A 13,586-nucleotide genomic window follows, 5' to 3' on the forward strand; every position below is an offset into this window, starting at 1 on the left:
CCAAGACCTTCCCAGCCACACAAGAGGAGACCCAGTACCAAGGATGTGTTCTGGGAGAAGACTGGCAGATAAAATTCACTGAGATGCTCCAGGCTGTAGGTAGTTACTGGTATTATTGGTGTTTGTGGATGCCTTTTCCAGTTGGGTTGAAGCACTCCTCTGCAGGCCTAAAAAGGCCACAGAAGTTGCCAAAAGACTTCTGGAAGACATCATCCCCAGGTTTGGCCTTCCAAAACCATCAGGGAAACAACAGAACACACTTTACTGTTCAGGTCACACAACTTGTAGCCTGACAACTGGGGATTAAGTGGCATCTTCACAGTGTGTGGAGACCCTATCCAGTGGAAAAGTAGAAAGAATGAACCAGACTATTAACACCCATCTGGCAAAACTTTGCCAGCAGACCAAATTTACTTGGGCTAAGACCCTTCCCTTGGCTCTGGTCAGGATTAGAGTTGCACCTCGAACCAAAGATAAGGTAGGCCCCTTTGAGCTTATTTATGGGCGTCTCCTCCTCTGTAACTTTTGGGAGGACTTAAATATTTTGGATTCTTAAAACACTCTGGAGGCTAAGAACACGCATGAGCAAGGCCACCTGCTATTAAACAATGTTTGCATTCTGTGACAGGGTGCTTGACCCTCTTCACAGGTACACCATGTGGCAGATTCTTCCAAATTCAAAGTCCCTCTCCATGTTTCATAGCATGGTAGTGGATATATATCAAGACCTAGAACTCTGCAGACCTGGCAGAGAAGTAGAAGGGACCTTGTGGGGTGGTGTTGTCAACCCTCACTGCAGTCAAGAACACTGGAAGGGGAGCATGGTTCCACTACCCTCTCATCAAACCAGCTCCCACTTTGATATTGACCAACAAACTCTGCAAAACAGCAAGAATTGGCAACTGATAATTGGGAGACTCAGTTTTTAGAGGGTTTGAAGTGGTTGTTTAAGAGGAAACAGGCAACATAGACAATTATGCCAGTTGTTTGTCATCCACTGGTGGCTGTCAGTTGTTTTAACCTTATGGTAGTTATTTTCTGGCTTTGTATGACCTAGTACTTGTTTCCTATTGGGCTCAATGACTGACTATGAACTAGCTGTGTTCATAACTCTGCTCATGCTTCGGGTTGTGCACGCTGCAACCCACATGTGGCTTTATAACCTGTTTATCTCCTATGTCTCTGTGGGGAAGGGACAAGGCCCCAGAATGGTAAGATAACTATTTCATAAGTACCTCGAATGCTCTCCACTTAGAAGATTGCTGGGTCTGCTTCAACTCCCACCCCTCACTAGAACTAAAGACAATAAGAACCAGTAGTGGCCATTGATTGCACCCAAATACCCCCACCTGCTAAAAACACCACCAGATTCCCCATGCGATGTGTCTCCCTCTGGGCCCATCTTTCATTCACTCCCGTATATGGGATTAATATTTCCTGGTCTGGGAACCAAATCTACTCTGTCTGTTCACAACCCATTGACCAAAAAGTTTAATTTCTCTAATTACAATAAGGACATTTTCTAACAGCTTATTCAGAGTTTCGCTGACTCTGATGCTCTTCCTCTTCTAGGACCCTTGATCAAGTGGTGGCCATGCTGCTTGTATTTGTTCATTGTTTGTTTAATCTTTTAGTGAAGTTTGTGCCTTCCAGGTTCCAGAAGTTCCCTTTGCAGATGATGTTACAACAGGGATATCACCCCATCTCCCCTGAACCGATTACAGCCAGAGTCCAGTTCTTCACCAGCTCCCCTAGCCAGCATGAAGTAGTTACAGAAGAATGACCTCCAGCCCATGTCCCTGTCTGGCCCAAGATTTGGACCTTATATGGGATCCAAATCCTGAAAAGAAAAGGGGAAAGTGAGACGGGCAGCCACTGGATGGCAGACAGGAGAAGCTAAGTCGACACCTTCCCTCAGTCATGGCCCCAGCACGTTGCGCCTACCCGATGACATCACAGGAGCTGTCCACCAATCCTATGGACCACGCCCTGTACACATCCTGAAGAAAAGCCCACCCCTACTCTGTTTCCTCTGAATATATAAACCCCTGTGCCTGCCAGCTAAGAGTCGTCTTGGTGACACAAGGTCCCAGTGTGCACCTTTGCTTGGCCAACCAAATAAAGTTTTCTTCTTTTGATTTCACCTGACTCGTGCCTCAGTGTCTCACCAACCAAGACCTGGAGCACAGGTGATGTATTCAATATTCTTCACCAACTCCATAATTCGAAGGCATCAATTCTTTGGTCCTTCTTATTCTTTGTCCAGCTTTCGCATGATTATGAGGCAATTGAAGGCACCATGACTTGAGTCAGGGGCACATTAGTCTTCATGGTGACATCTTTGCTTTTTAACACTTTAAAAGAAATTCCCTTCTGCCATTTGCCTTTAGCACTAAACGTAAAATTCTTATCTTATTAAAATTTTTCATTTTCATTTTCCATAGTCTAAGCTTTCAATGTTTCTTTTATAATAACTATCGTACCTTAATAACATTTCCTGTCATTTAAAACTATGTAGCTATATGTTATTTTGGTACTTTTATGGTGTCTTTGTATCATTTAAATATTAATGCATTTGAACACAGGTTTAAATTGTACCAATATTTTCCCAAAGTCATTTATTGGGTAGTCTTTACTCTTTTCACTATGAGAAAAGCAGATGAGGTAAGAAAGATAATGGGGTGTCTTAGTCATCTAGTGCTGCTATAACGGAAATACCACAAATGGATGGCTTTAAGAAAGGAAAGTTTATTTTCTCACAGTAAAGTTGGCTAAAAGCCAAATTCAGGGCATCAGCTCCAGGCGAAGTCTTTCTCTCTCTGTCAGCTCTGGAGGAAGGTCTTTCTCATCAATCCTTCCCTAGACTATGAGCTTCTCTGTGCAAGAACCCCAGGTCTAAAGGACACTCTCTGCTTCTGGTGCTTCTTTCTTGGTGGTATGAGGTCCCCAACTCTCTGCTAACTTCCCTTTCATTTTCATCTCTTGAGAGATAAAGGGTAGTGCAGGCCATACCCCAGGGGAGCTTCCTTTACATTGGATCAGGGACGTGACCTGGGTAAGAGTGGTGTTACAATCCCACCCTAATCCTTTTTAACATAAAAATAGAGTCACAAAATGGAAGACAACCATACAATGCTGGAAATCATGGCCCAGCCAAATTGATACACACATTTTTGGGGAGACATAACCCAATCCATGACATGGGGTTTCAATTTGTTCCACCTTACAGATTATTTTAAGACTTTGACCTTTAGTCTGAGTGCAGTGTGGAACCATTGCAAAGTTTTCAGCAGAAGAGTGCCATGATCTTACATGCATTTTAAAATACTTTTACACAAATAGTTGTTTAGAGAATAGATGCTAGGCAAGAAAAGTTCAAAGAAGACAGCTGTAAGGGTGCTAATGTAATAATCTAAATGAGAGGTAATGTTGTTAGGACATGGGTGACAGCAGTAGAAGTGGTAAGAAGTGATTGGGTTTTGTCAATGGAGAAGCTGCTTTAAACACTTGAAATTTGTATCCTGTATATTAGATACCCCACAGATATAGAAATGTAATGACTTGGCTGGAGAAAACCAGCTTATCTGGAAAAAATATGCTTCACATTGATAGCCAAAGCAGCCAAAAGCTGCTTAGCCACAATCAAAGCCTTAAGTGATAGCACTAGGTGTGGCTCAATTGGGAGCTGCTCAGATTACTGCTCAGTTGGCAGCCGGCCCCCTCCTGTCCACTGTCCTCAAAGAGCTGGGTGTAGCTCAAGCCAGTCAAACTCAGTTCACTAGCCTACATGCCAAAGGAAAAATGCAGTTTGTCTTACTGCATCCGCATGCCATGGTAACCTATGTAGTCCACAACGTTTGTGTGTACTTCCTCGTGAGAGATAGTATAAAAGGTTCCGCCTCCTTTTGTTTAGAGAGCATGATTCAAGGTTTATACCTCCTTGCTCCTTGCCTACCTGCTGCAATAAATGCTCTTCTTCCCTCCTTACCTCGGTGTTTAGGTGTGACTTTATTGAAGAGAACCCCCTTGAGCAGAACCTGCTTTAGGTAAAAATACAGCCTGCTTTTAACAATTGTAAATCAACAAGGTTCTATTCAGGAATGGACCTCAGGTAGACCTAAGCCCCAGTCCTGCTGGAGGATGGTATGTGGGGGACTTTGACCTTTATTCACTCTGAAACATTTTTAAAATTCCTATCTGCACTCTGTATAATCAGAGATTTTACTGATGAGGGTATGTTGTACATACGAGGAACATAGCATCAGGAAAAAATTGTTGGGAATTATTGAGAAGGTATATGGGTGCTTATTCAGATTTGAATCTGAAACTGCTGAGCATGTAAAAAAAAGCTGAATTCATGAATTGTATTCTCCAGGGATTTTATTTAAAATATTCAACAAAACTTTGGCCCCGACACTGAAGTCAGTAGTTGAACTGATACTGGAACAAGCTGCTCAGCCATATCTTGAACAGAACCTGCACCCTTTTTCCCTCCCCTAGCCTGTCTCTGTCAAGACAAACTAAAGGAAATAAAAAATGATGGGATTGAAAAATGCATAAAATAAGCACAGAAATAAATAAATAGAGTAAGGAAGTAACAGAATTTGTGGTAGCAAACTTGTAGACCTTATCTGCAAATATTGGACATATAAAACAGCTTTACTCACATGTAGAATTTTCAATAGAAGTGCTAAGATATCTAGAAAAATATGGTACTTAAATAAAAGACTTCAGTTTTTCCTACGTAATAATAGGTCTATTAAAATTACATATACAACCACTTAATAAATCTTTATTGAACATTTATCAGATTTTAGAAACTCTGCTGAGCACTACAATATAACTGCGAACAAGACAAAGTTCTTGTTGGATGTGGCTTATGGTCCAGTTAATCAAAACAAAAGATAATAAAATCATTTCTGTGTATGTCCTCCAGGTATTTTTTGTACATTTTATATTCTGTGCAACTGTAGACATACAGAATGTCTTTCTACTTGTTTGTCCTTCCTAGATGATATGTTCAATCTAATATTTTGTGATTTTTTTTTACTTACTATGTATTGAAGATCTATCCATAATTCATTAATATGAAACTATTGCCTTTTTAACTAAAGTATAATTGTACCATAGTTTATATGGCATTTCCTTGATTTATGAACATTGATATTTATCACATGCTTGTCATTATTAAAAAAAAATACTGCAATGACTGTCTTTATACAAATATCCTGCAAATGTCCATGGTTTCTCTAGTATAAAAAAAATAGAATTTCCAAGCCGTAATGCATGCGTTCTTATTTTTATATCAGAAAATTGACTTTTAAAATCACTGTTTTAGTTTATAAGCCTATGAACTGCATACATGATTTTCTTTTCCACATATATACCAATAGTCAGTATTTTTTAACTTCTGATTTTTGCCAATTTGATGAGTCAAATTATGTTATTTCATTGGTGGTTTATTTTAATTTCCCTAATAACTACCAGAATCATCCTTCCATTTACTTAATGCTCATATGTGTTTTCTCTTATGTGAAATGCCTGTTTAAATTCTTTGTTCATTTTCCTTCTGAGAATAAAAATATTGTAATTATTATATTCTGGATATTATTTGGCATTATAATATTGCAAATATTTTCTTCTTGAGTGGTAAGTCTTTTAAATTTGTTTATAGTTGCTTCCCATTAGAAAATCTATAATTTTGATATACCCAGGTTAATTATATTTTCTTCTATGGTTTTGATTTATATGTCTTTTAAAAATGCTCACTTGGCCCAATGTCACATTTTTGTATCTTGTTCCATATTTTCACTAATTTTTTAAGTTATTTTTGTCTTTAATACATATGAAATTTTTGTTTTTTTGGAATACTGTGAGGTAGGGATTGACCATCTATGCTTTTCTCAACATCATGTATCAAACATTTCTCTTTGATTTGAAAATGTGACTTTTATTATATACGAAATATTTATATCTACTTAAGGCTATAAAGCAGTTTTTTTCTCTTTAATCTCAGATCATTTCCTTGCTTTTTGGAGTCCAGCTATAAATTTTAAAGTTCGAAGCATTTCCTGTAATTTTGCATAAATCTTTTTGAGTCGAAATGTTCATTTTCCTCCAATGAATAATTATAACTTTAATTAGGTCCTCAAATAGTCACTCTTACATATTCACTGCAACATATTAAAAGCTATTGCATTTAAATGAAGGTACAATGTGTATGAACCTTTCCATTAGAATTGCTAAAATAGACTTATGTTGAGCTTATTAAGAAGGCAGAAATCAAAAAGCATTAGAGATGATGATGAAAGTTGTTATTTTCTGTGTAGGTAGTAAAGTATTTTATTGAATGTAAGGAAAAGCCTTTTTAATGAGTACTTTTAAACTTCCATTGAAAGTTTTATAGTTTGCCCTTTAGCCATCTGGACCCACAGTTTCATTTCTTTCACATTACTTGATCATTGTTTCTACTTATAGCACCACACGGGTGAGTAGGTTTTCTTGAGCTCTTGAGGGTTGAGAAAAATCTGAATTGATAAAAAATTGGCATGTTCTCAGTGCAAAACTTTCAAGGGAGTTTTTCTATAAAGAAAGTTTGATAATATTGAAAACACCGTTTGTTACAGTTTTTGCTGTGTGCCTAAAGAGGGTTCTATTGGGGTGTTGGTTCTTTGTCACTATGTTTAAGTTTATTGTTTTCTTAATTGAAAGGCCTACAACTGGTTCTTTTTGTTACACTCTTCTCCTTACATGATATTTAAGTGCCCCTTAATCTAAAATAAAAGGTACTATTATGTTGCTGTTGTTAAGTGCTTTTGAGTTCATTCCAACTCATAGCGATGCCATGGACAACAGAATGAAACACTGCCTGGTCTTGTGCCATCCTCTTAATTGTTGCTGTGTTTGAGTTCATTGTTTGCAGCCACTGTACCAATCCATATCATTGAGCGTCTTCCTCTCTTTTGCTGACCCTCTACTTTATCAAGGAAGATGTCCTTCTCCAGGGACTGGTCACTCTTGATAACGTGTCCAAAGTATGCATTCAGCTGTACTTCTTCCAAGACAGATTTGTTCGTTCTTCTGGCAGTCCGTGGTATATTCAGTGTTCTTCACCAACACCATAATTCAAAGACAAAAATTCTTCTTCAGTCTTCCGTATTCATTATCATCTTTTGCATGCATATGAGGCGTTTGAAAACACCATGACCTGGGTCAGGCACACCTTAGTCTTCAAAGTGACATCTTTGCTTTTTAGTACTTTAAAGAGGTCTTTTGCAGCAGGTTTGTCTATTGCAATATATTTCCTCTAATTTCTTGACTGTTGCTTCCATGGACTTTGATTGTGGATTCAAATAGTACTGTTACAAATACCTAAAAATTATCAGTAGTTTAATATGAGTAAAAAGTAGAAGAGATAAATATTCAATTTTGAATAATGCCTAAATATGAACCATAATTACCACTTGTTTAATATTTACTGAAAAAAAAAGCATTCTCCCTAAACAAAAGTATTCTATAAATTACCTTAACTTGTAGGAATCGACTACTAGCTGAAATGCTGGTGGTTCAAACCCACCCATAGGCACCTCAGAGGACAGGCCTGGTGATCTGTCTACAGGGTCACCATGAGTCAGAATCAGCTCGATAGCACCCACAACAAAAACACAACCAAGAAAAATCATAGTATGTCAGAACTTCCGTGTCTTAGAGGAGAAGGGGCAGAGATGAAAACAGATATTCAAATTAATGGTTGGCTTTGTACAATTCTTAAAATCTGCATTTTCAACATACATGAATGCTGTCAAATTACATAATAACACTGCACCATACATATATGTGGTTCTTTATATAAATTTAAAATTTTAGATCTGATAATAACCGTGAGAGGTATTATTAGGGACATTTAACAGATATTAAAATTGAGGTGGAGGGCGATTAAATAATTAGTGAAAAAACATACAAAGTAATTGACAGATGCAGGATCTGTTTATAGTAAATTTTTCAGAGGCCATATCTTCTTCTGGAAAGGATCTAGTTTTCTTAATCTAACAGAATCATCTCCATCATTTACTAATTGTTTGACTTTGAGTGAGCTTTTTCTTTAGAGGAGCACACTTTGTAGAGTTTTTATTATAATCAACTGGATAACATAAGAAAAACACCCAACATATTGTTTGACACATAGTGAGCAATCAATAACTATTTCTTCTATTCCAATTTCCACTTGATAGTATCTGCAAGCAGTCTTACACAGGAGCCTCTGGAATCCGGAAGTCATGACCTATTATGTTCATTTGTAGTTGCTCAAAAAAACTATCCACATACGTGCATGTACGTGTGTGTCAGTTGTATGTATCTAGCTGGAGTATAATGTGTGTGTGTATACAGAGAAAGGCAGAGACAGAGAGAACAAAATATGAAAAATAGAATATTTCTGATAACTGCTTTTTCTTTTTTTGATCTATTGTGATTTAAGTGAAAGTTTACAAATCAAGTCAGTCTCTCATACAAAAACTTATACACACCTTGCTATGTACTCATGGCAGTTCTCCCCCTAGTGAGACAGCACACTTCTCTGCTCCACCCTGTATTCTCCATGTCCATTTAACCAGCTTCTGTGCCCCTCTGCCTTCTCATCTCACCTCCAGACAGGAGCTGCCCACATAGTCTGATGTGCCTACTTAAACCTAGAAGCTCACTCCTCACCAGTATTATTTTCTGTCTTATGGTCTAGTCCAATCCCTGTCTGAAGAGTTGGCTTCATGAATGGTTCCAGTCTTGCATTAACAGAGCGTCTGGGGACCATGACCTCCAGGGTCCCTCCAGTCTCAGTCAGACCATTAAGTCTGATCTTTTTATGAGAATTTGAAATCCACATCCCACTGTTCTCCTGGCCCATCAGGGTATCTCTGTTGTGTTCCCTGTCAGGGCAGTCATTGGTGAGGACCATCTAGTTCTTCCAGTGTCAGGCTGATGTAGTCTCTGGTTTATGTGGCCCTTTCTGTCTCTTGGGCTCATCTTTACCTTATGTCTTTGGTGTTCTTCATTTTCCTTTGCTTTAAGTGGGTTGAGACCAATTGATGCATCTTAGATGGCTACTTTCTATCATTGAATACCCCAGATGCCACTAACCAAAGTGGGTTGCAGAGTGTTTTCGTAATACATTTTGTTATTCCAGTTGACCTAGATATCCCCTGAAACCATCGTCCCCAGACATCCATCTCTGCTACTCTGGCCTTTGAAGCTTTAGGTTGTATTCAGAAACTTCTTTGCTTTTTGTTTAGTCCAGTTGTGCTGATCTCTCCCGTATTGTGTGTTGTCTTTCCCTTCACCTAAAATAGTTCTTGTCTGCTAATTACTGAATACCCTTCTTCCTCCCTCCCTACCTTCATAACCATGAAAGAATGTTTTCTTCTGTGTTTAAACTTTTTCTTGAGTTCTTATAATAGTGGTCTTATACAATATTTGTCCCTTTGAAACTTCCACTCTCTGTCTCTTTATTAGTGCATTTAGTCCATTTACATTCAGCTTAATTATGGATAGGTAAACTTAGGAAGAGGGATCTGGCAGTCTACTTCTGAAAAAAATTAGCCAGTGAAAACCTTATGAACAGCAGCAGAACATTATATGATATAGTGCCAAAAGATGAGCCCACAAGTTGGAAAGCACTCAAAAGATGACTGGGGAAGAGCTGCCTCTGCAAATTAGAGTCGATCTTAATGATGTAGATGGAGTAAAGCTTTCTGAACCTTCATTTGCTGATGTGGCATGGCTCAAAATGAGAAGAAACAGCTGCAACCATCCATTAATAATCAGAACCTGGAATGTAGGAAGTATGAATCTAGGAAAATTAGAAATCTTCAAAAATGAAATGGAATGCATAAACATCAATATCCTAGGCATTAGTGAGTTGAAATGGACAATATTGGCCATTTTGAATTGGATAATCATATAGTCTACTATGCCAGGAATGACAACTTGAGGAATGGTGTTGCATTCATCATCAAAAAGAACATTTCAAGATCCATTCTGGAGTACAATGCTGTCAGTTATAGGATGATATCCATACACCTACAAGAAAGACCCTTTACACGATTATTATTCAAATTTAAGCACCAACTACTAAGGCTAAAGATGAAAAAATTGAAAATTTTTATCAGTTTCTGCAGTCTGAAATTGATCGAACATGCAATCAGGATGCATTGATAATTACTGGTGATTGGAATGCAAAAGCTGGAAACAAAGAAGAAGGATTGGTAGCTGGAAAATATGGCCTTGGTGGTAGAAACAATGCCGAAGATCGAATGATACAATTTTCAAGACCAACAACTTCTTCATTGCAGATACTTTTTTTCACCAACATAAATAGTGACTATATACACATGGACCTCACCAGATGGAACACACAGGAATCAAATCAACTACATCTGTGGAAAGAGGGGAGGGAAAAGGTCAATATCATCAGCCAGGGCAAGGCCAGGGGCCGTCTGTGGAACTGACTATCAATTGCTCATATGCAAGTTCAATCTGAAACTGAAGAAAATCAGAGCAAGTCCATGATAGCCAAAATATGACCTTGAGTATATTCCATCTGAATTTAGAGACCATCTCAAGAATACATTTGATGCATTTAACTCTAATGACCTAAGACAAGAAGAGTTGTGGAATAACATCAGGGACATCATACATGAAGAAAGCAAGAGGTCATTGAAAAGGCAAAAAAGAAAGAAAAGACCAAGATGGATGTCAACCAATATTTTGGTTAGCAGTTGAGCTCTTAACCACTACACCACCAGGGCTGCATATGGGTATACATATGTATGTATAGATATATATCTTATCTCTCTCTCTATCTCTATCTATATGGAAACTTTGGTGGTGTAGTAGTTAGGAGTTACGACTGTTAACCAAAAGGTTGACCATCTGAATCCATGAGGTGCTCCTTGGAAACCCTATGGGGCAGTTCTACTCTGTTCTACAGCGTCGCTATGAGTTGAAATCAGCAATGGCTTTATATACATATATATTTTCTTAGGCTGGGTTCCCTAGAGAAGCAAAATCAGTAACCAAAAAACCAAATGAAACTTGTTGTTGTCAATTCCATTCTGACTCATAGCAACCCTATAGGACAGAATAGAAGTGCCCCCTAGGGTTTCCAAGGAGTGGTTGATGGATTCGAACTGATGACCTTTTGGTTAGCAGATGAGCTCTTAACTACTACACTACCAGTAAAGCATATAAGTATCTATAGAGAGAAAAAAAAAAAATTTTTTTTTTTTTTTTTTTTTTTAGAGAAGTTTATATAAAAGAAATGGCAGATGCAGTTGTAGAGGCTGGAATGTCCCAAATCCATGGGTCAGGCTGGAGGCTTCTCCTGATTCACATAGCCACAAGGGGTGGCAAACCTACAATTGGCAGGTCATAGAGCAGGGCTCTTGCTCACAGGATGCAAAGACTGATGAATCCCAAGGTTGGCATGCGAGATCTCAGGCAAGCTGTTAGCTCAAGTTCCAAGAACCAGAGGCCAGGCCAAAAGGAGCCAGCTTCCAGATCCAGAGAAAGCAAAAGCTCATGAGTCTTGCCTTAAAGCCCACTTTTGTTTATATTTGATGCAGACCACAACCTCAAGGAAACTCACTTTCAACGGATTGGCTACTCACAGATCGCATCATAGAGTTGATCACACCATCATACAACTGCCAAACCACGTTATAATCAGCAAACCACTGAGATTCATGTCCCAGTCAAGTTGACACACAACCTTAACCATCGCAACACATATATATGCACGTACATACATGGTCAATTTAAGGTAACAGTAAATTTACTGGTAGAAGTAGTGAATCTTTTCCATAATGCTTGATTATTCTAGCCCTCACTTTCTTACACAAATATTAAATAAATTCAATTATTTTTATAAATCTGCACATATTCTACTTAAAATTATATCCTTCCTAAGCCTCTGAGATACCTTCTGTTTGTTTTTTTGTTTTTCTTTTTTTCCCCCATTTTTCTGCCCTTTCTTAGGTCAACTATGCTTTCTCTGTCCATATTTTCTTTAAATATTTTTTGTTCACACAGAGTTTTTCTTTAGTTGTCTTCTCACATGCATATTCAATTGGGTTAATCACTTTACAATTTTGGCAATTCAAGTTATATGGACAAATAATAACCTTGAGCCTCTTCCCTGAGCTACAGATTTGTGATTTCAATCTCAAGAAAAACAAACTCGATGTGTCCAAAAATAGACCTATTCCTCTCCCTGCAGCTCATCCTGTTTTTGTGCTTTCTCATTATTAAAGTGAATGAGTCTTATAAAAATAAATTACTAAAATTAAAAGTTAACTGAACAAAATTATTCAAAGTTTGATGAATTTCGTAAGTTCTCTTGTCCTGCTCAAACCAACATCTAAGATAAGCAGTTTTAAAAAAGTTAGATGTGTGTTGAGACCATTTTCTAGTTTTGTATCTCCCTGTACAAATAACTTATTTTTGAACATTTTGATTATATCAAATTTCATTCCTACAAATTCTTTTAATTTGTTTGTTTGTTTAAGTAATATGTTGTGAGCATCCATCCATGTCTATCTAAACATTTAGATTCCTGTACATTTGTAAACAGTTCCATGATGTCTTAGTGCATAAAGCAACAATTCTTAAACCAATTTCTCATTAAGAGATATGTGGATTTTATTCCCCTTTATTTGTTGGTTTTATTTTGTTGGTAGAGAAAAAAATGACCCTTCTTTAATATTTTCATAGTTGTACATTACAGTAAACAATAATGATGTTGTAACAAATGTACCAAAAGAATGCAAGATCTTAATAGGAGAAACAATGTGTACTCAGAAGAGATTAAATGGGAACTCTGTGCTTTCTGTACACTTTTCTATAAACCTACAACTGCTCTAAAAAATAAGGATTATTAAAAAAATAGGTGTAAAATTGCTGGATCAAAATGTATAAATATTTAAATGTCAACAGGTATTTACTTTTTTGCTCTCTTGAATTTCCATGAGTGAAGTGTGAGAGTGCTTTTTCTACACCCGTTGGTGCGGAGGATTCCCATACTTGTTTTAAGTTATTTTAGGAATTTTTAAAACTTTAAATAAATTAGTAAAATTACAATTTCTTGAATTAAATATGATAAGGAAATCCTCTGACTAGGTCTGCTGGCAGCCTTCTAGCTAGAGTTTCAACTGGGTGGGGCATTTTCCATCTCTTTATATTACATCTGTTAAAGCACTTGAATCTATGCTTTTATTTCTGAAGCCTCCAGTTTCGCTCTTTGATTGTACCTAAAGCAACTCCTAATACTGAATACAATGGTAAACAAAGGAAAAGTAAATAAAATAATGAGAAATGAACTGGGGAAACTCAATGCAAGAGATATTTGCTAAAATTTGATTTTATTGTACTAAGTAATGAAAACAATTCTTGCCCGGGTGCCAAGAATGAAGCATCTCTATTTTGCATGGAATTTGTGAATTTAAAAAGAAAAACAAAAGATGTTCTAAATGTTTTTCAACTTAATCTACATCATTGTCTTAGGAATGCCACAAGTGGGTGGCTTCAACAAAGAGAAA

The sequence above is a fragment of the Elephas maximus genome, chromosome 24 (genome assembly GCF_024166365.1).
Source record: "Elephas maximus indicus isolate mEleMax1 chromosome 24, mEleMax1 primary haplotype, whole genome shotgun sequence".
Taxonomy (NCBI): Eukaryota; Metazoa; Chordata; class Mammalia; order Proboscidea; family Elephantidae; genus Elephas; species Elephas maximus.